We start from the raw sequence: 23,483 nt of genomic DNA on the forward strand, positions 1-23,483 counted from the left end.
ATCAGTCTGTTTACCTCTTTTTTCCACAAACCATTAACTGTTCCAGTTGATTGTTCATAAATCTTTTCATTATCTATTTCAGCCACAAAAGCACTCTTTGTTTTTCCTCTTTTTCAACAAGGTAACCAAAAAATACATCCTCAGTTTATTTATTTAAATGTCACAACCCCCGTTCCATTTCTTTTTTCTTTTTTATCTAATAATTAATAGCCAGTAATTGCCAGTCTCTTCGTACCTCCTCATAATTTTCATCCTTCGTTATCCTGCTGGCCTTAAATTCTTTTATTTTCCTTTCCAAATTGAATTTTCTTTTTCGAATCATATAACTAATTGATGCTTGACAAAGGATTTTTTTTCATTGTCCATATAATACAAAAATTACTCAGGATATTGCTTCTACAGCTGTTCTTCCTATTTAACCTTTTACATTTATTTTTCTTGTTGGTCTTTGTTTTTTCTGGCAATGTTGAGAAAAAAGCCAAGCCAAAACCAAATTCTCTTGTATCATGAAGATGAAAAAGTAGAGCTGAATTAAAAGTAATGTAGTAGTGTGTAATTAATTCTGTTTTTAAGATAGAGTTATAGGTTTAAATGGTCAATGTTATTTACGTACGCAGTGAAATTCGTAGCTGCATGTCCTAATAAACATACAGCATGTTTCCAGTCTCCAGCGCCATGATGTTATAAATTATATACATTGCAAAAAGTAGATTATCACTATAGAAGGCACTGAAGACTACTGGAAGCATAAATAAGTTTCACCATTTTACAGTTGTAGCCAGTCCTGTACAAAGAGCACTCATGTATAATCCAAGAAATAGTGAGAAAACTCGTCTGAAGAAATGTTACAATGTTGATGCCCAAAAAACATGTAAAACTGAACAGTTTATTGTTGTGTTTCAAGCAAATCTCTTTATCAAGGCTTTTGTCTATAGTGTTCAAGTTCAAGGACACATATTCAGAGTGTACATTCCACTGATAAAAATATCAGTGCAAGCATGTAGGTGGTGAATCACTGTTCAACTTACAAACAGATGAAGTTAGAACATTAAGTTAAAGAGTCACGCCACTAGAAAGAACAAAATCAAGGCTTAGGAGTAAAAATCTGAAGTTTCTTTCAGCAAGACAGGGTTGATTCAAGGCTCAAAGTGTGCTTACATTCCACATCACCACCTTACTTCATGAATGTTTTAAGAAACACATGTCATTAGTTAATTTTAAAATATAGGGAAAACGCTGTGATCTGACTGCTCAATAATTAACAATGCCAGGCAGCAACAAATAGCTGATATAGTCTGGGTGTAATCACATTGGAAAAGTGTGTCCAAAGGCCAAAAGTGAAAATTAGGGAATTAATCAAATAAAATAAAATATGGCAAATAGGAAAGCAGCAGGGAAACAATGGAATTAAAGAAACTACGCAGCCACAACAGAAGATAAATGAGACAGGAGCTGGAAATGTCATTACACAAGGCTTAGAAGATGGCTTACAATATAAAATTGCAGTGCAGAACAACAACAGTTTACTATCAACTTAAAGAAACTGACATGAAGAAAGAGAAGGATCTGCAAAAAGGAGACGGATATAGTATAAAGAGTTGATAAAGTACAATTATTGGAATATAAGCATTTCAGAGTACCATCTATAAACAAATTATAGTGAAGCAAGTTGATCAGTCTGCATATAACAGATTATTGGCTAATGTGTTAGGCAAAATGGGAAAAGTCACAAACTGCACATGTTAACAATAAGCATATTAACCACTGGACAATGGAAAATGGAAGATGCAAGCACTTACTGCGAAAAAAAAAACAATGTTTTCCCATAGAATTAGTCATTAATGACAAATAAGTCACTTTGAGCTCTCCTTTGCCATATATTTTTTTTAAATATGAATATAAATAGCTGAATATAAATGCATTAACAGTGCTTATGGCTAGCGAGCATAACAGATGATTCGCTTTGTGAAAAAAGTTAACTAGTGGTAGTAATACTCTGCATTTTTGTCTTGCCTAGATACCATTAAAATTAATTCCATGTAAGAATTTGCACTGTTTTTCATTGTTTTCGGTTGACGTGTTCTTCTTCTTGCTAAAGAGGTACTTGATAGCCTTATTCTGTGCTCCATTGTACAGGTTTCACTTCAAGTCGCACTCATTGTTCTAGGGCAGTGGTTCCCAAACTCGGTCCTAGGGACTCCCTGTGGCTGTAGGTTTTTGTTCCAACCAGATTCACAATAAGTGATAATAAATGATAATAACTGATGTCATTTAGTTGGGTATTTTTTCTTGCATTCAGAAAAGCACAGCAGTATGTTTTTTTTTCTTTACATTTTAAGAAATTTAGAACTATTTCAATTTTTGCTACGGCTTCAAATGCTTAACTTTTTTGTTGTTTTCCTATTATTTTTCCCATATTCTGTGTAGTCTGGTGGCTCTGAGGCTAGGGATCTGCACTGGCAATTGGAAAGGTTGCCAGTTCGAATCCTGTAAATACCAGAAGTAATTCCACTCTGTTGAGCCCTTGAGCAAGGCCGTTAACCTGCATTTGCTCTGAGCTGGGTATGACATTAACCTGCATCCAGCTCTGCAAGCAGCTCCTCCAACTTGCAAGGGAAAATTTGGGGTTTGGTGGCAGGATTGGCACTCCAGCCATTCGAAAAAACCTCACAGTGTTCCATTCTGTTCAAACTATTCTGGTGCTGAGGTGTCACCCATCACACTGCACTTGGGTCCTAATTCGGGGTCCTGAGGTGATTTGTCATGTGGTGGGTGCAGCAACATGCTATATCAGTGCACGCTCTTAATCTCTCTCCCTCTCTTTCCCTTGTCTGTGTAGTCTGCTCCCTTCATTGTATCCTAATAGTAACAGTTAAAAACAATCAAAGCAGACACCCGGGTGAACAATATTAAATGATCAAAGGCTGCAACTGCTTCAGCGTCAGACACACTAATTAGTCAATAATGGAAAGGCATAATGGAAATCAGAATGAACAGTTAAAAAAAATCCACATATTACTGCTTAATTTTTTATTAAAATGTATTAACATACTTACTTTTGTAATTTCTTCATTGACCTCAAAACACATAAACTGGGAAATAACAGCTCACTTAATTAGGTTATCAGTCCAATTAAAAAGAGAAATTGGTTGGGATTAAATTTGGGAACCAATTGGATCCACTGTTATAGTGAATGCCTCCTGCAACTGCCATGAGGAGTGGGATTCCAGACGCAAAGGACCTTTTCATGAGACCTCAACAAAGCCGGACACAAAAATATATAATTTTCAAAAATAAATATTTTGTACATTTTTAGGCTAAACAAAACAGTGAGAAAATAGTGTGTACCATCATGTAATGTCACAGGCAACAGACAGGAAAACCCTAGAAAATTTGAAATCTGCATAATTTAGCTAGTACATGAGGAAGTGTTCCATCATGATTAAAAAATAAATCTAAGTAAGGCACAAAAATGCAACTAGGCAACTAGTCCAACAAGCCTTTGCCAGACTACTAAAGATAACATCTCTGTGTTAAAATCATCAGTTGATGAGAGAGCAGGTGCACTGCCATCGGTAGAGCAGGTCACATAATGTGAATGAAGCATAGTGGTAAGCTAAACAGAAAATAATACTTCTCCTTGTCTTTCCTGCCCACCTCTTCCCACCGCAGATGACCAGGACCCTTGCCAGCCCAAGGTAGAAATAATGATGTGCAATATTTAATTTAACAGAAATAAGTAAATAAAAACATTGTCATTTCAAAATGTTTCAGCAGTTTTACCCTGAAATACAGCAAACTGGCCATGCACAGCATGGGTTTAATTTAAAATTAACATTTTTTTAACAGTTTCTGACTTAGGCAGAGAAGTTGACAGGTTGGATACACTTTTTTTTTACACTTTTACACAAGTTTGTGCTACACCAGTGTTAAACTATGTATGCTTGTGTGCTTATGTTTAATGATTCTTTAGCAGCCTTTTATTTTATTTGCCACTATATAACTATTTTTCTGGATGTCATCTATTTATGCATGGATGTGGAGTTGGATTTTCACAAAATTATCCTCTTGTTTTTATTTAAAATGAACCATCTGAAGGTCTTTGTCAAGCAGTACCTGGAGTAACTTATTAGGACAATTTTGTAGCGTCCGTAGGAATTGTCATAGGCAACAGCCCTCCTGTTGTTCCCATCTTCTTTTATTGTCATCCTGAAGTCATGAGACCCTAGAAATCTGGGAGCCTTCCTGCATGTGTCAGGAGTGATATTCTACCAGCTCTTTCTTGAAATAGAAAAACAGCAGTCTTTGAAAGCATCTAGAGCTGGTCAGACCGTTCTCAAGTTTTTCCCATGTCCCCAACTTTTTTGCACGAGGAGGTGGAGCAGACTCTGACATTATCAATTTGAATGATTTGCATTGTTAGTTTTGTCTCCTTGACAAAAATGACCTTCTATACATATCTTTACAAGTTACTTACCTAAAGACTTCTATAGCACTAAAGAGTATTGGATCAAAATAAGTAATGGCTTTGAGAAGATAGGGGGAAACAGTTGTCAGTCTTTAGTAGGTTCCCAAATAAATGAGATATGTACTGTAAGAGTTAGCCATCAATTAAAGTCAGGATATGAGTGTCAAAGAATGGGGAAATTAAGAACACAGTAGAATTAGTTTGTCTTGAGGCAGATCTTAAGTCAAAGTTGCTGCTAGCAAGGCATTTCCTTTTATACCAGAATTTGTAAGAAGCAAAAAGCTACAAGGAGGGCTGTTTCTCAAAAAATAAACCAGGTAAGAAGCCAGAATATTGAATTCAATTCAGTTTACTTTGTATAGCACTCATTACTGAGCAAAGAGTTAGACCATAAATGTCTGTGATTCTTGTTTCTTTTTGTTCCACTGTTATTTAAAAATGTATTCTACAAATATGCTATAGTATATTTTAGATTGTTTCTGCTTAGTAAAATCCATAGCTATGTTGTGTGTTGTTAAACCCTGTTTAATAGGAACAATGCTAAATTGAAATTAAGCAGCACAAAAAAGAAGAAACTGAAAAATATAATTTTGTGGTCTCAAAATGGTTGCTCCCGCAGCCTAGTGTGGCTCCAACTTATGCGGTTCAGGTATTGAACGCTGACATCCAGTTATCTTGTTTCTTATACAGAGAAGGGTACTGAAGGGGTGGGACTTCCAGGAAGGCCTGGATGTGGGCTCCTCCTCAACACTAGAGTTAGACGTTTAAGAGAGGTTAGTAACTGCATGTGCCCAAACCCCTGCCCCCTCAACCCCCAATTTTCACCAGTTGAGCAAAGCCTCTAATACAACCACATAAACCACATGCTGGACAGCTGTTAAGGCCCTTCATAAAATAAATACCTATTGATTAACAGAAGGGAGAAACAGTAGATATTAAGTAATATTAGTATATGACAGATGATTTGAGTATGCCAAGAAACACATATAGTAGATGTTACCTTAAGGTAAATGTCACCTTGTGTTCGATAAGAAAATGCTGGGTGACACCTGGATAAGCATTTATTTACTTCTTCAAAGAAAACAGATGTGGCCTTCTTGCTTACTAATTTTTTATAAGCACAATGACACTGTGCAGATTTTCTAGACTTTGCAAAGACTTTTTCTGGACTGTACTTAAAAGATTGGGATATAGTGATATAAGATATGTTCAAGGATTCTATAAAGTCCAGATTCAGTTCTCCCTACAGATCCCAGTATAATACCACACTCAAAATGAAATACCTCTTCATTTCGTGGAGGATCACTTCTTCTTCTGACAGAACAGAAACACACAGTCTGCACTTAATCCCTGGAATGTAGCATTAATGCAAAGACCAGAGGGTATTTCAAGGCTCATTACATTCCATTCTATATAGATTCTTAGTGGAGCCGAAACTTAATCTGATAGTAAAAGACATAACCACACAAGCACAAGAGAGGTACTAATCATGGATGGAATGGTAATTTGCCACAGGGTGCACATACACACATATCAACTGAAATTCATTTTTAAATGCAAGATCATTTTTTTTTGGTTTTATTTAACATGCACAGTACATCTTGAGAAATATGTTAAAAACAGTGGTGTACAGAAACAAAAAAAAAACAAACAAACAAACAAAAAACACCAGCAGAATATGCAAACTGCACACTGTGACTGGGCAAGGAATTGAATTTTGGAAGTGGGGCCATTTTATACTGTGACCAACGCCAACCCCCCAACACAGAGAAGATACATGCTATCATTTTCTGGGTTCAACACAAGTTGACTGATTGCCAGACTGACTGGTGCAGCAATCTGTTATGGCCCTTACTGATGCCAACCTCCTTTAGGAGCCTTCCCAAGACTCAAGAGAGAGATGTTTATAGGTTTACATGTGTACAGAGTATAGTGAAATTCTTATGTCCATGTGCTAATCGATACATAACATTCTGAATCTCTCCGGGCCATGATTATGGAGTATAACTACCTTACTTTGAAACTTTGGTCTTCCTTATTTAAAAAAATCTCAGAACACAGCTTACCACACTACCTACTCTACAAGATATACACCAGAATAATTTAGCAAAAATCTTTAGGTTTAACATTTATAAGCTGATTTCAGTAAATATAGTTAGAACTGTCATAATTATGACTCTGTAAACCACCATAATGGATTTGAAATAAAACAATCATTATGTGATTGAAGTGTAGACTTTCAGCTTTAATTTAAGGGGTTTACCAAAAATACTGCAAGAACCATTTAGGAATGACAGCCATTTTTATTCATAACCCCTACCCCTGACTGACAAGCTGATCCATAGCCAGGTGGGAGCAGGTCCCTCATTATTACATTTACTATTAACCAGGTAGAATGTCTGGAGTTGATTCCAAGTGTGGAATTTGCATTTGGAAACTGTCACTGTGATCTTTCAATATGAGGTCCAAAGAGCTCTCCATTAACGTAAAAACAGAATATCATTAGGCAGAGAAAACAAAACAAAACCCATCTAAGAGACAGAAGAAACACCAAGAGTGGTCAAATCAACCATTTGGTGCATTTCTAAAGAGAAGGAATGTACTGGTGAGCTCAGCAACACCAGAAGGTCTGGAATGTCACAGAAGACAACTGTACTGGATGATTGTAGAATTCTGTCCTTGGTGAAGAAGGATTAGTTAAAGAATATTTAACTAAACCAAGAAAACTCTAAGGGAGGTAGACCTATCATTGCCAAAGTCTACAATCAAGAGAAGACTTCATGAGAGTAAAGACAAGGGTTTACCAAAAGGTGCAAACCACTGGTAATCCTCAACCACAGGAAGGGCAGATTAGACTTTACCAGAAAGCATTTTTAAAAGCCTGACCAGCTCTTGAACAATTTTTTTTGTACCAAGGAAACTAAGATCAATATATACCAGAATGTTGGAAAGGGAAGAATATGGAGAAGAGAAAAAATGGTTCATAATCCAATGAATTCCACATCATCTGTGAAACATGGTGGAAGCAGTTTTATGGAATGATCATGCATGGCTGTGAATGGAATTTGGTCACTGGTGTTTATTGATAACTAGCAAAATACCCGCGCTTCACAGCGGAGAAGTAGTGTGTTAAAGAAGTTATGAAAAAGAAAAGGAAACATTTTAAAAATAACATAACCTGATTGTCAATGTAATTGTTTTGTAACTGTTATGAGTGTTGCTGTCATCAAGGATTTGATTATCATTATTTCTTTCAATCAGGTTCGTATTTGGAGGACGTGTTGTTTTGAAGTTACATTCCGTGTTTGTCAACCGTTGTAAAGATAACAGGTTTCATTCATCGAAGTGTTCACTACCCAAATCGCTACTCGTGAATGTAAGATGTTTAACAGGCATTCCCGGTATTAACTTGTGATAAACGTACCATGGTGTGACGTAAGGGGAACTGACTGTAAAAAAGCAAGGAGGCGCGTATTTTGAATGAAAAGGGAGAAGACAGCGAAGGAGCAGAAAAGTGAGAAGGAAAACTGTTTAAATAAAGAGCTAGGGAAGTGAATGGAAAGAAGCAGCCAGCGGTAAAGCAAGGAAGACTCCGTAATAAGGACGGTTGGGTGCACGTAGAAGGTGTAACAATAAGATTGTTAAGCCTTATGATAATGTTCCCGCACGGAGGGTTTAGGGAGATGCACTGGGAGAAGTATAGAATAGGGAAGCCCATGTGACTGTTCTGCTGTTCTCCTTCGACAGTTCTGTGGCTCTGCATATTTGTATGCACCTCTCTAAAGTCAGATTGTCTTCTCTCAGTAATCTTTGTTGCAAACTTGCATCACTGGTTCCGCACACAATTCGGTCACGTATAAGGGAACTTTTAATCTCCCTGAAATTGCATGTGCCTGCTAACACTCTCAGATCTGTGACGTACTTGTCTATATTTTCTCCCCTTGCCTGATCTTTTGAAAAAAATCTTAACCTCTCTACAGTTTTGTTTATTTTGGGGTTGTAATGTTCATCAAATTTACGTATTATCAAGCTCATGGTTAACTACATCACCGGTTAGCGCCTGACACAATTCTCTGCCGCTCTCTCCAATAAGATAACCGAATAATCTGACCTTAGTTTTTTCCTCTGCCTCCGGCATTGCAAGTTCTGTGTATAATCTGAACTCATCCTTCCATGTTCTCCATGACTTTGCCAGGTCTTTAGCATCGAGGCTTTATACCCTGCGTCTTCTCATTAAACTTGTATTTTGCGAATATCTTGTGCGATCTTGCAATGTTCACGGCTTTATTTAATTTTAGCTCAGACCCGGCACTTAAAAGTTTCTCTCGCACTTTCGCTGAGTTTGTGCCAAACACTATTCTATCCCTGATCATCTCATCTTCGTTTGCATAAGTACAGCTCTTCACCAGCAATTTTAACTCCGTTAGAAAGTGATCAAAAGTCTCGTTTATACCCTACGTCCTCTCAGTAAACTTGTATCTCGTGAATATCGTGTTCGTCTTAGGCATGACAAACACCAGCGGCAGCGTGTCTATGAACTTAATTTAAACTTAAGCTTTACACCTTGCTTTCCTATTCGCTTGCATAAACACAGTCCTTCACCTGCAATTTTAACTCCTTACAGCAATTTTAACTCCCTTACAAAGTGATCAAAACTCTCGTTTACACTCTGCGTCTTCTCATTAAACTTGTATCTCGTGAATATCATATCATATCATATTCGTCGTAGGCATGACAAACGGCAGCGGCAGCGTGTCTATGAACTTAATTTAAACTTAAAGTTTACACCGTGCTTTGTTTCCGCAGTAGCTGCACTTATGAATATGCTTATATGCGTCACTCGCTTCATATTCTTTTGCTGCCTTCTCAATTGTGTAATGTGTTTTTTGAACAGGTTTCATTCATCGAAGTGATCACTACCCAAATCGGTACTCGTGAATGTAAGATGTTTAATAGGCATTCTTGGTATTAAGTTGTGGATTTGCCTGCGAATATTGCGCGTCAGCGTGTTTATAAACGTAACTTAAACTTAAGCTTTACACCTTGCTTTCCTATTGATATGTGTACAAAGGCTTGTTCAGCGTCAGAGGGTTTCCACAGTAGCTGCACTTATGAATATGCTAAGCACAGTCCTTCACCCGCGAATATTTACGGTACATTATATGGGCAGGCACTCAATTAAGTGGGAGGCGTGATGATGCGGGATGCAACTCCGCCTCACACGGCAACCGAGCTGCAGGCTATGGCCTTATATATGGACGAAAGTAGGTTCCAGTTATGACTGTTACGCGTAGAATTTCGAAATGAAACCTGCCTAACTTTTGTAAGTAAGCTGTAAGGAATGAACCTGCCAAATTTCAGCCTTTCACCTACACGGGAAGTTGGAGAATTAGTGATGAGTGAGTGAGTGAGTGAGTGAGTGAGTGAGTGAGTGAGTGAGTGAGTCAGTCAGTCTGTCAGTCAGTCAATCAGTCAGGGCTTTGCCTTTTATTAGTATAGATATGATTGCTGCAGAAGTAGCAGGATGAATTCTGAAATGCTACAAAACAGATAGGACAATCAGCCAAAACATACTGTAAGTGTAAATCAAGTGCTTTTGAATTCAAAATAGTGGAATATTCTTCAATGGCCAAGTCAATCAACGGATCTTAACCCAATTGGACATGCATTTCACTTTCTGAAGACAAAACTGAAGGCAGAAAGTCCAACAAACAAGCAGCGCCCGAAGACGGCTGCAGTAAAGGCCTGGCAAAGCATCAGTAGGATGGAAACCCAGCACTTAGAGATGGCCATGGTTTCCAGACTTCTGGCAGTCATTGACTGTAAAGGATTTTCAACCAAATATTGAAAATGATCATTACACTGCATATATGATTATGTTAATTTGTCCAGATACTTTTGAGCCCCTGAAAATAGACAGACCATGTATATAAATGTCTGTCTTTTTGGAACAACTCATACAATATTTCTGTTAAACCCCTTGAATCTGTAGGCTGAAAGCCTACACTTCAGTCAAATCTTGATGGCTTTGTTTCAAGTCTATTGTTGTGGCATAAGAAGCCAAACATGAAAATTGAGTCACTGTCCATATGCTTATGGACCTCACTGTATACATTGTTGATGTATGAGGATGCTAAACCAACACAATAATTAGAAATGCATTATGTAAGACTCTTGGTTGGTAACCTTATTCTAAGCTAAGGTCACAGGTGTTACCCTAAGAAAATACCAATAAATAAAATCCATCTATTCAATTGAACAATATAAATCAGAGTTGCCCCATGTGAATCTCTAGGACTCTGCCTTTGTCCATGGTTCTACAATTAGCCGATTGACAAATATTGTTGTTTTTCATGTATTTTAATTAGTTTCTACATTGAACAAATATGCATACTCATATATGATAGTTCTATATTTAGTGAGTGGTATAATCAGTTGTTGCATTTTGCCTTGTAGTTTGTACTATTGCATTTCTGAGGTGACAGTGATAGGCTGGGAGGCTGTCAAAAAACAGGACCTATTAATGCTGATTCCTTGTGTGATTTTGGGCTATACAAGAAAGAAAATGTAATGTGTTGTTGTTGTATTGAACCTGGGGCCCTTCAGATGTGATGCAGCTGCACAAATCTCAGTGCCAACCGTCATAATCAAAAAATGTCATGGCCAAAAGTTTTCAGAATGACACAAATATTAATTTTCACAAAGTTTGCTGCCTCAATTTTTCTGATGACAATTTACATATACAGTACTCCAAAATGTTATGATGCGTGATCAGATAAATTGCAATTAATTACAAAGTCCCATTTTTCCATGAAAATGAACTTAATCCAAAAACACCCATTTTCACTGATATTGTGAAGAAGACTTCAGGGTGCCCAAGAAAGTCCAACAAGCGCCAGGACTGTCTCCTAAAGTTGATTCAGCTGCGGGATCGGGGCACCACCAGTGTAGACAGACAGCAGACAGGTGTGAGTGCATCTGCACGCACAGTAAGGAAAACACTTTTGGAGGATGGGGTCAAGAAGGGCGGCAAAGAAGCCACTTCTCTCCAAGAACAATATCAGGGGCAGACTGATATTCTGCAAAAGGTACAGGGATTGGACTGTTGAGGACTGGGGTAAAGTCATATTCTCTGATGAATCCACTTTCCAAAAAAAAAAAAAAATTGTCCGGAGAAGAAAAGGTGAGCGCTACTATCAGTCCTGTTTCATGCCAACAGTAAACCATGCTGAGCCCATTCATGTGTGGGGTTGCTTCTAAGCCAAGGAAATGGGCTCACTTATAAATCTGACAAGAACACAACCTTGAATAAAGAATGGTACCAAAACATCCTCCAAGAGGAACTTCTCCCAACCATCCAAGAACAGTTTGGTGATGAACAATGCATTTTCCAGCATTATGGAGCACCATGCCATAAGGCAAATGTGATAACTAAGTGGCTTGGGGAACAAAACATCAAAATTTTGGGTCCATGTCCAGGAAACTCCCCAGACCTTAATTCCAATGAGAACTTGTGGTCAATCCTCAAGAGGCGGGCGGACAAACAAAAACCCATAAACTAATTGGATTATGCAAGAATGGGTTGCCATCAGTCATGGTTTGGCTCAGAAGTCTTAAAAAAGAAGGGGCAACACTGCAAATATTGACTCTTCGCATAAACTTAATGTAATTGTCAATAAAAGCCTTTGATACTTATGAAATGCTTGTAATTATACTTCAGTATACCATAGAAACATCTGACAAAAAGATCTAAAAACACTGAAGCAGCAAACTTTGTGAAAACCAATACTTGCGTCATTCTCAAAACTTCTGGCCACGACTGTAAAGTACTATACAGTAAAACTGAAACAAAAGACAAAAAAATAATTAAGGAGAATTCAAAATTCTATTCTTTCCAATTCCTTTGGTTCGCCATTGAACAAAAACATACAACCCTAACTATACTTTAAACACTACCTCTCAAACTATCTTTATGAACATGAAGAAAATTAAATAAAGAGAAGCCAAAGAAAATGTCATCTAAATTAAGTAAGCGCTAACATTAAGGTAACTGCATGATGAATGTAACCGTTACTGCTTGGATGTATTTTTTTCTTATCACTACGCAGGCAAGAAAAAAACACACAAAATAAATAATAAATACGCAGTGGGCTAACTATGCGTGCCTTTGTGCAGAGCCTTTCGGAAGTGCAGCTTCCCCTGGCCGGCGAGCCGCTCGCTCTGTCCCTGCGTGTGTGACGCAGCCCTGCAGGAGTCAGCACGAGCCCCCCTTGCCTCCCCCTCGGCCTTTTGAGCTCCATTTCCGCTTCCATCTTTAAAAAAAAATCCAGGGAACCAGTGATTATTCAACAAGTAGGGAAGCGATAAAAGTGTTACTAAGCTAGAAAAAAAAAGGACCAAAAAACAAATCAAGACAGAACTAAAGGGAATCAAACGACACTTCGTTCCATCGCACATTCTTACACTTTCAACAGAAGAAACAAAACACAATAACTGCATTTGTTGCGATTCTGGGTACGGGCCGTTTAAAGGAAAAAAAAAACTTTTAAAACCCAAGGACAACCAACAAACAACGAAACTGGAAAGATTTGAAGTACCTCTCCTGGGAGAAGCCATTTCTCAAAGGTAATGTTCCGTTTTTTACTTTTATGATTCTTTCTTGCAGTTTTCTATAAAAATTCAAGTTCTACGTGTTTAAGCAGCTCGCTGAGATGTAAAATCATGCAGTTTAAAAGGAAAGCTGCGTGTGAGAAGTTGCGAACTATCACGTATATGAGAATGACAATCCCGTTCGAGAGTAATGCGAACGGAAGAGTTACGGGAAAACAGAGAAATGCTGCCTGGCAGGCTTGTTCCACGGGTATTTCCCAGTAAGCCCGTGCGTTATTGGACGTCAGCCTACTGGGATGCTTGTGGCCGTGTGTTTTTAACGTACGTTCGCGCATCCGACACCTTCTACTTTATTCTACTTTCTGAAGCATCCAGACTTAAAACAAGTCATGCTGTCCTCATTTGCACATTTCTGAAGTTCTGATCCATCCCGAAATTTCCTTGATGCATCCTTTATGGGCTGTGTTTTTGCATTTTAATCTTTGGAAAGGTATATATGTAGCGTTTACATTTATGTGCGAGCATTTCATTAAACAGTAAAAGACCAAAGAATGCACGTGATTTCAAAGTGTCCTATACAGGCCAGGTGTGACAACACTGTGACAAGCTGCTAGTCCCCACATTTGGCTGTTTGCAGTTTAGGGCCCTTGACTGTTAACTCTGCCTGGGAGCTTTTCATGTGAACAATACAGTTCAGCCTATAGATAAGTGCCAGTTTTATTTATGTACTAGTGAAAAACGTGAACCAACGGTCCTAAAATAAAAATCAACCTTACAATGACAATTGTGTTTTTGAAAATAGGAAAAAAAACATTGAAAATACAAACATGACATATACATTACATTAAACTAATAATTTGCAAAATACATTCAATACAATTATAAATACGCAAGCCAAACAAAATACAGCACGAAAATAATTATTGGACATCTTTTTCTACAACGGTATTTTTGTAAAAAAGCGGTGGGTGCCCTTTCCTTGAAGAGAAGTGTCTTTTATCACTAGTTTATTGTTATCATATTTACAGACCATTTAAAATGCCACATGGAGTTAACCATGAGGGAAAAAAAAGGCAAATCCGAAAAAAGGCTGACTGCTTGGCCATGTGTTTTGCTAATGCTCATTACAAAAGCCAGGCAAATCGGGAATTGACTTGACTTTAATTTAAAAGTCACTGTTCGGTCTTCAGTAGACTGATCCATGCGAGCTAAAAAAAAATTCTCGCCAATGATAGATCCAGTGATGACTTTAGCTTCAGTTTATGTTTTGAAAGAGATTCGTTACCACAATTCTAGCGTCATTAGCTTTTCCTTTATCATGGTTAAGGTTTCTAAGCAGGGTTGCCAATTCCTGGAAAATTTTCCAACCCATTGATAGCTGAAAACCCACCTAATGGCACTGTGGACCAGCCCAATGAATGACACAGTTGACAACCAAGGGGAGTCTTGGGGCTATAGAAGTCCAGGTTGGGTTCCCCTTGAAGTTTTGAGTTTTGCTGCTATTGGAGTTTTACCATTTGGGTGGCCGCATATTACCTTTTAAAATAACACATAAAAACTGCACACCACTACATTGAAATTTTTGCACACAATGCTTTCCAAAAATAGCCCAGTTTGGCATGTAAACTGCATATCTGGCAATCCTGTTTCTAAGAACCATTTATGATTTTTGCTTTATTTAAGGATGATGTTGCTTTTTATTACATTTTCATTCATGACTTAATAAATGACAAAAATGACCTTAACTAAACAAAAAATAAGTGCATGTATGTACAGTGTCCTGGGAGAATATAAATGGATAGGCTTGCGGAGATCATACCTTAATTACAATAAACTTTAGTGCTCACCAGAACATTGCCCACCATGTTGACATTACCTAGAATTGTTTGAATTTCCGGAACGTAATAGATTATAAGCTTTCGGTTAAGACCAAGATCAAGGTTTTAGAGCCATTAGTTTGTGGGTAATTGTATGACAAACAGACCTTAGCATTCTGTTCACATAGATAGACGTTATCCTTTCTGATTCCAGATTTTCTAGCAGGATATTCCTGTCTGTGACCTTGCCTGTTGCTTTCCTCTTGCCTAGGCTTCTGACCTTATTTTAGTTGAGATCATTTCTGTTTAACAATGTCAAAGCTGTACGAATCACAGATGAGGTCTTCTTTCAACTTCTTCATCCGCCTTTTTTTGTCTCTTTAAGAATGCAGAATCCTCCACTCTCTCAGAAAGTATTGCTGTCAGCTCGTGGAAGAGGAGGTGAACTCACATTGTACATGACACTCTTTATATTGTTCATGTTGTGTTATCAACGTTATTTTTAGATAACTAAAATGAGCACTAATACCTGAGATGTTAGCAGATTATATACAGTATCTATACTAATAAAAGGCAAAGCCCTCACTGACTGACTGACTGACTCACTCACTCATCACTAATTCTCCAACTTCCCGTGTACGTAGAAGGCTGAAATTTGGCAGGCTCATTCCTTACAGCTTCCTTACAAAAGTTGGGCAGGTTTCATTTCGAAATTCTACGTTTAATGGTCATAACTGGAAGGTATTTTTCTCCATTTACTGTAATGGAGTTGAGCTCGAAAGCCGCGGGGGGCGGAGTTTCGTGTGACATCATCACGCCTCCCGTAACCCGTGAACTGACTGTCAACGCAGTGCGTAGAAAACCAGGAAGACCTCCAAAAAGCGCTGAAGAAAACATGTATTATGTAATTGAGAAGGCAGCGAAACAATAAGAAGCGAGCGAGTGACTTATACTACCATATTCATGAGTGCTGCTACCTCGGAAACAAAGCACGGTGTAAACCTAAACTTTAAATTAAGTTCATAGACAGGCTGCCGCTGGCGTTTCTCATGCCCACAGCTAATGCGGGATACAAGTTTAATGAGAGAACACAGGATATAAACGAGAGTTTTGATCACTTTGTAACTAAGTTAAAATTGCAGGTGAAGGGGTGTGCTTATGCAAATTCCGAGAGACTGTGTTTGTGGGGGATTGACAGTTAAGGCGGGTGGGAGAGTGACATCATCATCTCCCCTCCCATTCATCTCATTTCGCTCTGAGCTGAGCTCCGCGGCTAACGCCGTCTTTTGAAGTAACTTCGTCACACTGCCACCAAATACTCCCAGAAAAATCCACAAGTTAATACACACGCTGTCTCTAGAGTTTCTCCACACTGAATCCTCCAGGCACTACTTACAAAAGGTTACATTGACAATCGTGTTACGTTATTTTTAAAATCTTTCCTTTTCTTAGTACAAGCACAGCTGAGAAGCTTCGATGCATTTGCTCCATAACACGTTAAAAAATAATGCATTTAATCACACTTTGCATTACAAGCAAAGGGGAGCTTTTGTCAATGCATGATTTCCTGGTACACGATTACATTGATCAAGCGCCGATTCATTTTACCCTCGCACCTTAGTTTGAGAAGAAGTATGAAAAATATGAGGTTAACACAGAAAAACAGATCACCAATTCAAGCTTTATGAATAATCGATTCACCATCAATAATTGTTTTGGTAAAGCCATCCTCCTTCCATTTTATAATTTTTCCGCCACTAGCCATGATTAAATGAGCGGTAAAAAGTAAGAGCAAGCGAGGTGACTTATTTAGGCAGGAATATATATGACAGCAACACTCATGACAATGTCAATCATGTTACGTTATTATTAAAATGTTTCCTTTTCTTTTTCATTACTTCTTTAACACACTACTTCTCCGCTGCCAGGCGCGGGTATTTTGCTATATATATAATATATGAATTACCTCCAAAGAGCGCTGAGACTTTTGATATCATGAGCGTGTGTACAAAGGGGTCTCCTGCCCAGCAAAGTCGAGCAGCCAGCGCGCTTGCATAGCTGTGCCGGCCTTTTAGACGCTGACTGCGCTTCTGCCTTAAGTCAAAGTGAGCACTTTTAATTTTTTTCACCCTGCCCCTGAGCTATAGCCCAGACAAGTGCAAACACAGGACCCCTTTTCTAGACTGCTGCAAACTAATATTAAGGCGATTTGCACTTTCTTTTCAACGTATACGATTATGAGGTCGTCAGCTCGGATTATGAAGACATGCACACGAGTGGAGGACTGCCGATTAATGGCAGGGACGTCTCACCAGTCTACACAAGACTCACCGCGACTGTCCCCAAAAGGCGATCATAACATCAGCGAACACATCCCTCTATACTATATAAAAGAAAAAGGCAACTTTCCTTTCTTTACACCTTTTATCCCAAGCCAAAGCCTTTCTCTCTTAACACTGCAGAGGACACAAAACTAATTTTCTTTAATTGCTGGTAAGGCACATTACCAGAGGCACAAATTTGAATGTTCACATAGAAAATGTAATTTCTATACCACAGCCGTCGTGTAGCGCCTTTCAAAAGGGATCAACTACCGAGAGATGATCCATATACATTTTAGCTGCTGTTAGTTACTTACCTGTTGTGTTACACAGTCTTTAAAATGTAGTTTACCCACAACCACTTCAGTAGTGCTCAATGTACCTGTACTTCTTAAAACGTTAATGTTTTACTGTTTAATAACTTATAGACTATATTTTATTATTTTTCCCTTGCACTCAGTGACCAAAGCTATACACACACATATAGACACACAGATATATATACACATATATATACCTGTGTGTATGTTTGTATGTATGTGTATACAGATATATATATATATATATATATATATATATATATATATATATATAATGTAGATAGGTATGTATATGTATATATATATGTATAAATGTAGATATGTATATAGATATGTATATACAGTATATATGAAGATATGTATATGTGTGTGTAAGGAAGCTTGTCAATGTTGCATCCTCTCTTGCTTTATCCATTGCCTTTTTTTGTAAGAAGCGACGACAAAGTTCCTCTGCAAAGTGAGACATGAACACTCTTCTTTTCTCTGTGGCCCCCGTGCATGCCTTGCACAGCACATGTGCGTTCATTGACGCCAAGTAAAGCTTGTTATAGCACAAGCAACCAGCCACCTGCGTGCTTTTGCTCGCACTAAATAAGCTCATGCCATCTGGTGCATGATGTCAACGCAGCACGAGGCAAAAAAGAAAGACAAATATATAGTACATTTTGAAGAAATCATTTTATGACCTGAATAGTACCAATCAGAAAACATTGTTGCACTAATGTAGTATTATTTGAAAACGGACCTCATCAGATGTATCGGCACATTTACAGGACAAAAGACACTGACGGAGAGGTGCAAAGGGATTTAAGGTGGGCCGGATCTATTGTTAATGCCCAATCATTACTCCTCCCACCGTTTTCAACAAAAATATTAAAGCGTGGGAACTTTTTTTAACGTCCCTCGTGTGTATGTGTGTGTGTATGTCTGTGTGTATATCTATACTAATAAAAGGCAAAGGCCTCACTGACTGACTGACTGACTCATCACTAATTCTCCAACTTCCCGTGTAGGTAGAAGGCTGAAATTTGGCAGGCTCATTCCTTACAGCTTCCTTACAAAAGTTGGGCAGGTTTCATTTCGAAATTCTACGCAAAATGGTCATAACTAGAAGCTATTTTTCTCCATTTACTGTAATAGAGTTGAGCTCGAAAGCCGTGGGGGGCGGAGTTTCATGTGACATCATCACGCCTCTCACGTAATCACGCATTACGTAGAAAACCAGGAATAGCTACAAAAAGCGCTGAAGAAAACATGCATTATATAATTAAGAAGGCAGCGAAACAATTAGAAGCGAGCGAGTGACATATAAAACCATATTCAGTGGCTCACGTGCACTGACGCAGTGCGCAGACAAAAAGCAACAGTTCCAAAGAGTGCTGAACAAAAACCGAATTACACTGCTACGCTCAAATAGACAAACCGCACACCGTGGCGCAATAGTAGAGGCTTCGCCTCTAGCGCTGACTTCCCAGGTTCGATTCCCGAGAGGGGATGCACTAAGTATGTACGCATGCTTCTCGATTCATTTTAGCCTCGCATCCCCTTGGTTTGAGACATATGGTTAACGTAGAGAGACAGATCACCAATTGAAGCTTTATGAATAATGGATACTTTATTCGCGATCAATGATTGTTTTGGTAAAGCCATACTCGGTGTATTCATTACATGAACGGTAAAAAAGTAAGAGCGAGGGGAGGGTAACTTATTGAGGCACACAGGCAAAACCACAATAGCACACGGGCTCAATGTACTTGATCTGAATTGCGCGATCACATTCGAAAAAATATTTCTTTTCAAGTTCTATTTAGTCCATATGTGTCAAACTCAAGGCCCACGGGCCACATCCGGCCCGGCGTGTAATTATATCCAACCCGCAAGATCATTTTATATACTGTATTATTGTTATTAATGGCCCGGGGATATGAAGCGCTGGTAACACGATAAACTACAAATCCCATAATGCAGCGCTTCAGCAGCCTTGCCGAACACTTACCGCGTTAATCAAGCCTAGCTTATGATGCTGCAAGTTATTGCGAAGCTAGCCCACACGATGCCGAAGAGAAAAGGGGATTCTGAACATAGAGCCTTTAAAAACAGATGGGAGGCTGAGTATATGTTTACTGACATTGCCGGTAAACCCGTGTGTCTCATTTGTGGAGCTAATGTGGCTGTAATTACAGAATTTAATCTAAGACGGCACTATGAGACAAAACATCAAGATAACCTGAAAGACCTGAATGCAATGCACAAGATACAGAAAGCAGAAAAGTTAAAGAAGAATCTGACACTTCAGCAGGCGTTTTACCGTGCAAAATCACAAAGTGATTTCAAGTGAAGCTACTTTTATGGGAGACACAAATGCACCAGTGCAACTTGCCCCACTTTCCCTTTTGCCAAGTAATGTTGAACCAAATTGGCACAACGGTGTTCCCAAATATGCACTTTGCTGATAAACTGAGCACTGCGCACTGAGTTCGCACGGCGCTTTGGTGACTTTGAAGAACAAAAAAAGAATTTTGAGTTGTTTCGCAACCCATTTGCTGGCGATGTGGAAACTGCACCTGTGCAGATTCAGATGGAGGTGATTGAGCTGCAGTGTAATGGCACACTGAAGGCAAAGCACGATACTGCAGGGCCCGCACAGTTTATTCACTTCATTCCCGCAGAAATGCTCCAGCTCCGTCTACATACGGCTCGAACCTTGTGCATGTTTGGTAGCACATATCTGTGTGAGAAGCTCTTTTCAGTGATGATGACTAACAAAACAGCACACAGGACTCACCTCACTAATGAGCACCTGCAATCCATCCTGAGAATCTCCACAACACAGAACCTCACACCAAACAGAAACGAACCTGTGGCCAAAAAAAAAGATGCCAAGCGTCCAACTCTGATAAAATGACATAAGAGCAAAGACAACTGAATGATTTAATTTGTTATTGCTGAAAAGAACAAATTTTATTTATATTTCCAGGTTTTGTTATGCACCATGTTCATATTTGAATTTGTATAATTTTGACAGGATATATTTTTATGGAGAGCAAAATATTATAAGTTATTTAAGGTTTGAGTTGATTTATTCTGGAATAATATTTTGTCGACTAAATAAAAATTCCTTCTATTTAAAATTTAAATAGAACTTGAACAGATACGATAGTTCATAATATCCACGCAGACTTGCGTAAGAGCGGGTGTCATCCGTTTTAACAAACAACGTATTGCACTGATACGAAATAGCCTGCCCATTTAATTATTTACGAATGGATAAATAAATTAAGATTTTGTACAAATAATGTTTTTAATTTTTCTTCCTTCATGGATTTTGGCACCCCCAGCAACAGTTGCTCGCACCCCAAAGACTGTATATGTGTGTGTATATATATATATATATATATGTGTGTGTATATGTAGAAATGTATTTATATATATGTTTATATATATATATGTGTGTGTATGTATATATATGTATTTGTGTGTATATGTATGTGTGTATATGTAGATATGTATGTATATGCGTGTGTGTATATATATATATGTTTATATATATGACAGCAACACTCATCACTCACAACAGTGACAAAACAATTACATTGACAATCATGTTATGTTATTTTCAAAATGTTTCCTTTTCTTTTTCATTACTTCTTTAACACACTACTTCTCCGCTGAGCCTTGGTATTTTTTTATATATATATATATATATATATATATATATATATATATATATATATATATATACTGCTGTGTGTGTATATGTATGTGTGTGTGTATGAGTGTGTATACATATAGGAAGTGATGTTCTTTGTGACCAGGACAGGCATGATTTCTTGTATGTGGTCTGCAGAGAGAAAAGAAAGAGGTTTAGCACAACCCGCCACCCCTCGGCTTGGTGTGGAATTGATGTATTCTGGTCCCTTTGGTTGACTCCCAAGCTTACATGTGTGACAATATGTGTATATATACATACAGTGGAACCTCGGGTCACGAAAGTCTCGGACCACATACAAATCGGGTTACGACCAAAAAGTTCACCAAACTTTTGCATCTGTTCATGACCACACACTCAGGTGACGAACAAGCCAGTTTCCCTTCCGGTTCGTACGCGCCGATGATTTCCGCACGTATTCAGTCTCTCCCTGTGCATTCCCTGTGCAGCGAGAGAGAGAGAGCGAGAGAGAGAGCACAAGAAGGCAGTTAAAGAATGCACTGGGCTTGTTTTTAAAGAGACTACAAGGTTAGTTTTCTCTGTTCAAGCTTTTCTCAGTGTTATTCAGTGTTTTTACATTAAGTTTACTATTACACTGTGCATTCTATGGTATAATTAACTATTTTTGTGTTTAAAAATTCTTTAAAAAAATATATTTACATACAGCTCGTATGGTCCAGAACAGATTAATTGTATTTACATACAATCCTATGGGGGAAATTACTTTGGGTTGCGACCAGGGTTTTGGAACGAATTACGGTTGTGACCTGAGGTTCCACTGTATATACATATGTACATGTGTGTCTGTGTGTATATATATATATATATATATATATATATATATGCCGCAGTGGGTTCACTTCCCAGGTCCTCCCTGCGTGAAGTTTGCATGTTCTCCCCGTGTCTGTGTGGGTTTCCTCCAGGTGCTCCGGTTTCCTCCCACAGTCCAGAGACATGCAGGTTAGGTGCATTGGCGATTCTAAATTGTCCCTAGTGTGGGCTTGGTGTGTGTATGTGTCGTGTGGTGGGTTGGCGCCCTGCTCAGCATTGGTTCCTGCCTTGCGCCCTGTGTTAGCTGGGGTTGGCTACAGAAGACCCCCGTGACCCTGTATTCGGATTCAGCGGGTTGGAAAATGGATGGATGGATATATATACACTTCGCTTGCCAACCCTCCAGCTGTGCTTCACGCCAGCAAATTCACGTCTCTGTCGCTCGCACATGTTTGGATTTCACTGTCAACATTGGGAAGAAACACTACTTTTTTTTCCCCGATGGCAATAGAAATTGGAAGATCTACAAGTCCCCAATTTAAAGTTTGAATCCGAACAATAGATTCAATCTCTTTTCGCTGTTCCGTTATATTACCAAGTAATAATTTCCATTTGTTTGCGCTAATGCAATCTTTACTGTCCTTTTTTTGAGACTTTCGAATTTTCATACTTCCATTATCTCTAACCTGCTCTACATGTGTACCGCGCCAATGTTTTTGAACCTCTTTACGACATTCTACTTTGTCATCTAGCCTGTCTTTTATTTCCGGCCCCGGGCATGGTTAAATCTCTTGGCACAAAGACTTATCTCGCGGGACGTGTAAGTGTCTCTCTGAGAAAATCATGTCTTGTCTCCTTCCAAGATTTTTTTAATTTAATGTATGCTTGTTTTATTGGGCCACCAATGAAGTCATGAGAAAATAGTGACTTGGTACCCTAGAGTGAATGTCACCCAGCAGTTGATAAGAATGCCAGCTCCTCTTTAAGGTAAAGGATGAGGCCTTAGAAAGTACCTAGGTATGTAAACTACTGTACTTTCTAGATCAGCCCCTAGCCAGTGAGTACAGCTTGTAAGTTTGGGTCAAAATATGAAACATCCAGTAGGACTGACCAGAGGCTACCACATCTGACATCACATGTTCCTTGTGTGATAGGAGTAGGACCGAATGCAGGCCAGAAATTGTGAGGACTGGCTGTAGAAGGTGAAGTGGTTTTATGTATAATCAGAGTGCAGTATGACTTGGTGGACCGCAGACATTACAGGCCATCCCACAATCTCATAAATAATTCTGATTAACCAGGAGCTGTAGAGTTTGTGGTTGTGCAAGGGTGCATGTGTGGGAGGAAAAGAGGTAGGACAAGATAGAGAAAGAAAGTGAATGAGGATGAGAGGTAAAAAATAAATTGTTTGTATATTGTACTGGAGAAGTGGGAAGTTGGGTGAGGTAGCTCAGCTGGTAAATAGGA

General features: G+C 38.6%; 1 protein-coding gene across 2 annotated transcripts in view; it reads left to right on the forward strand.

Moving 5' to 3' along the window:
• The first annotated feature begins 12,674 nt into the window (after positions 1-12,674).
• The window catches only part of LOC120533804 (tetraspanin-9-like), a 297,253-nt gene continuing 286,444 nt past the window's right edge, over positions 12,675-23,483 (forward strand). For both annotated transcript variants that reach the window (XM_039760776.1, XM_039760777.1), the window contains exon 1: positions 12,675-13,093. The gene's annotated coding sequence lies outside the window, so the exon portion shown is untranslated. The remainder of the gene's footprint in view (positions 13,094-23,483) is intronic.

This window comes from Polypterus senegalus, chromosome 8 (assembly GCF_016835505.1).
Source record: "Polypterus senegalus isolate Bchr_013 chromosome 8, ASM1683550v1, whole genome shotgun sequence".
NCBI classification, from domain to species: domain Eukaryota; kingdom Metazoa; phylum Chordata; class Cladistia; order Polypteriformes; family Polypteridae; genus Polypterus; species Polypterus senegalus.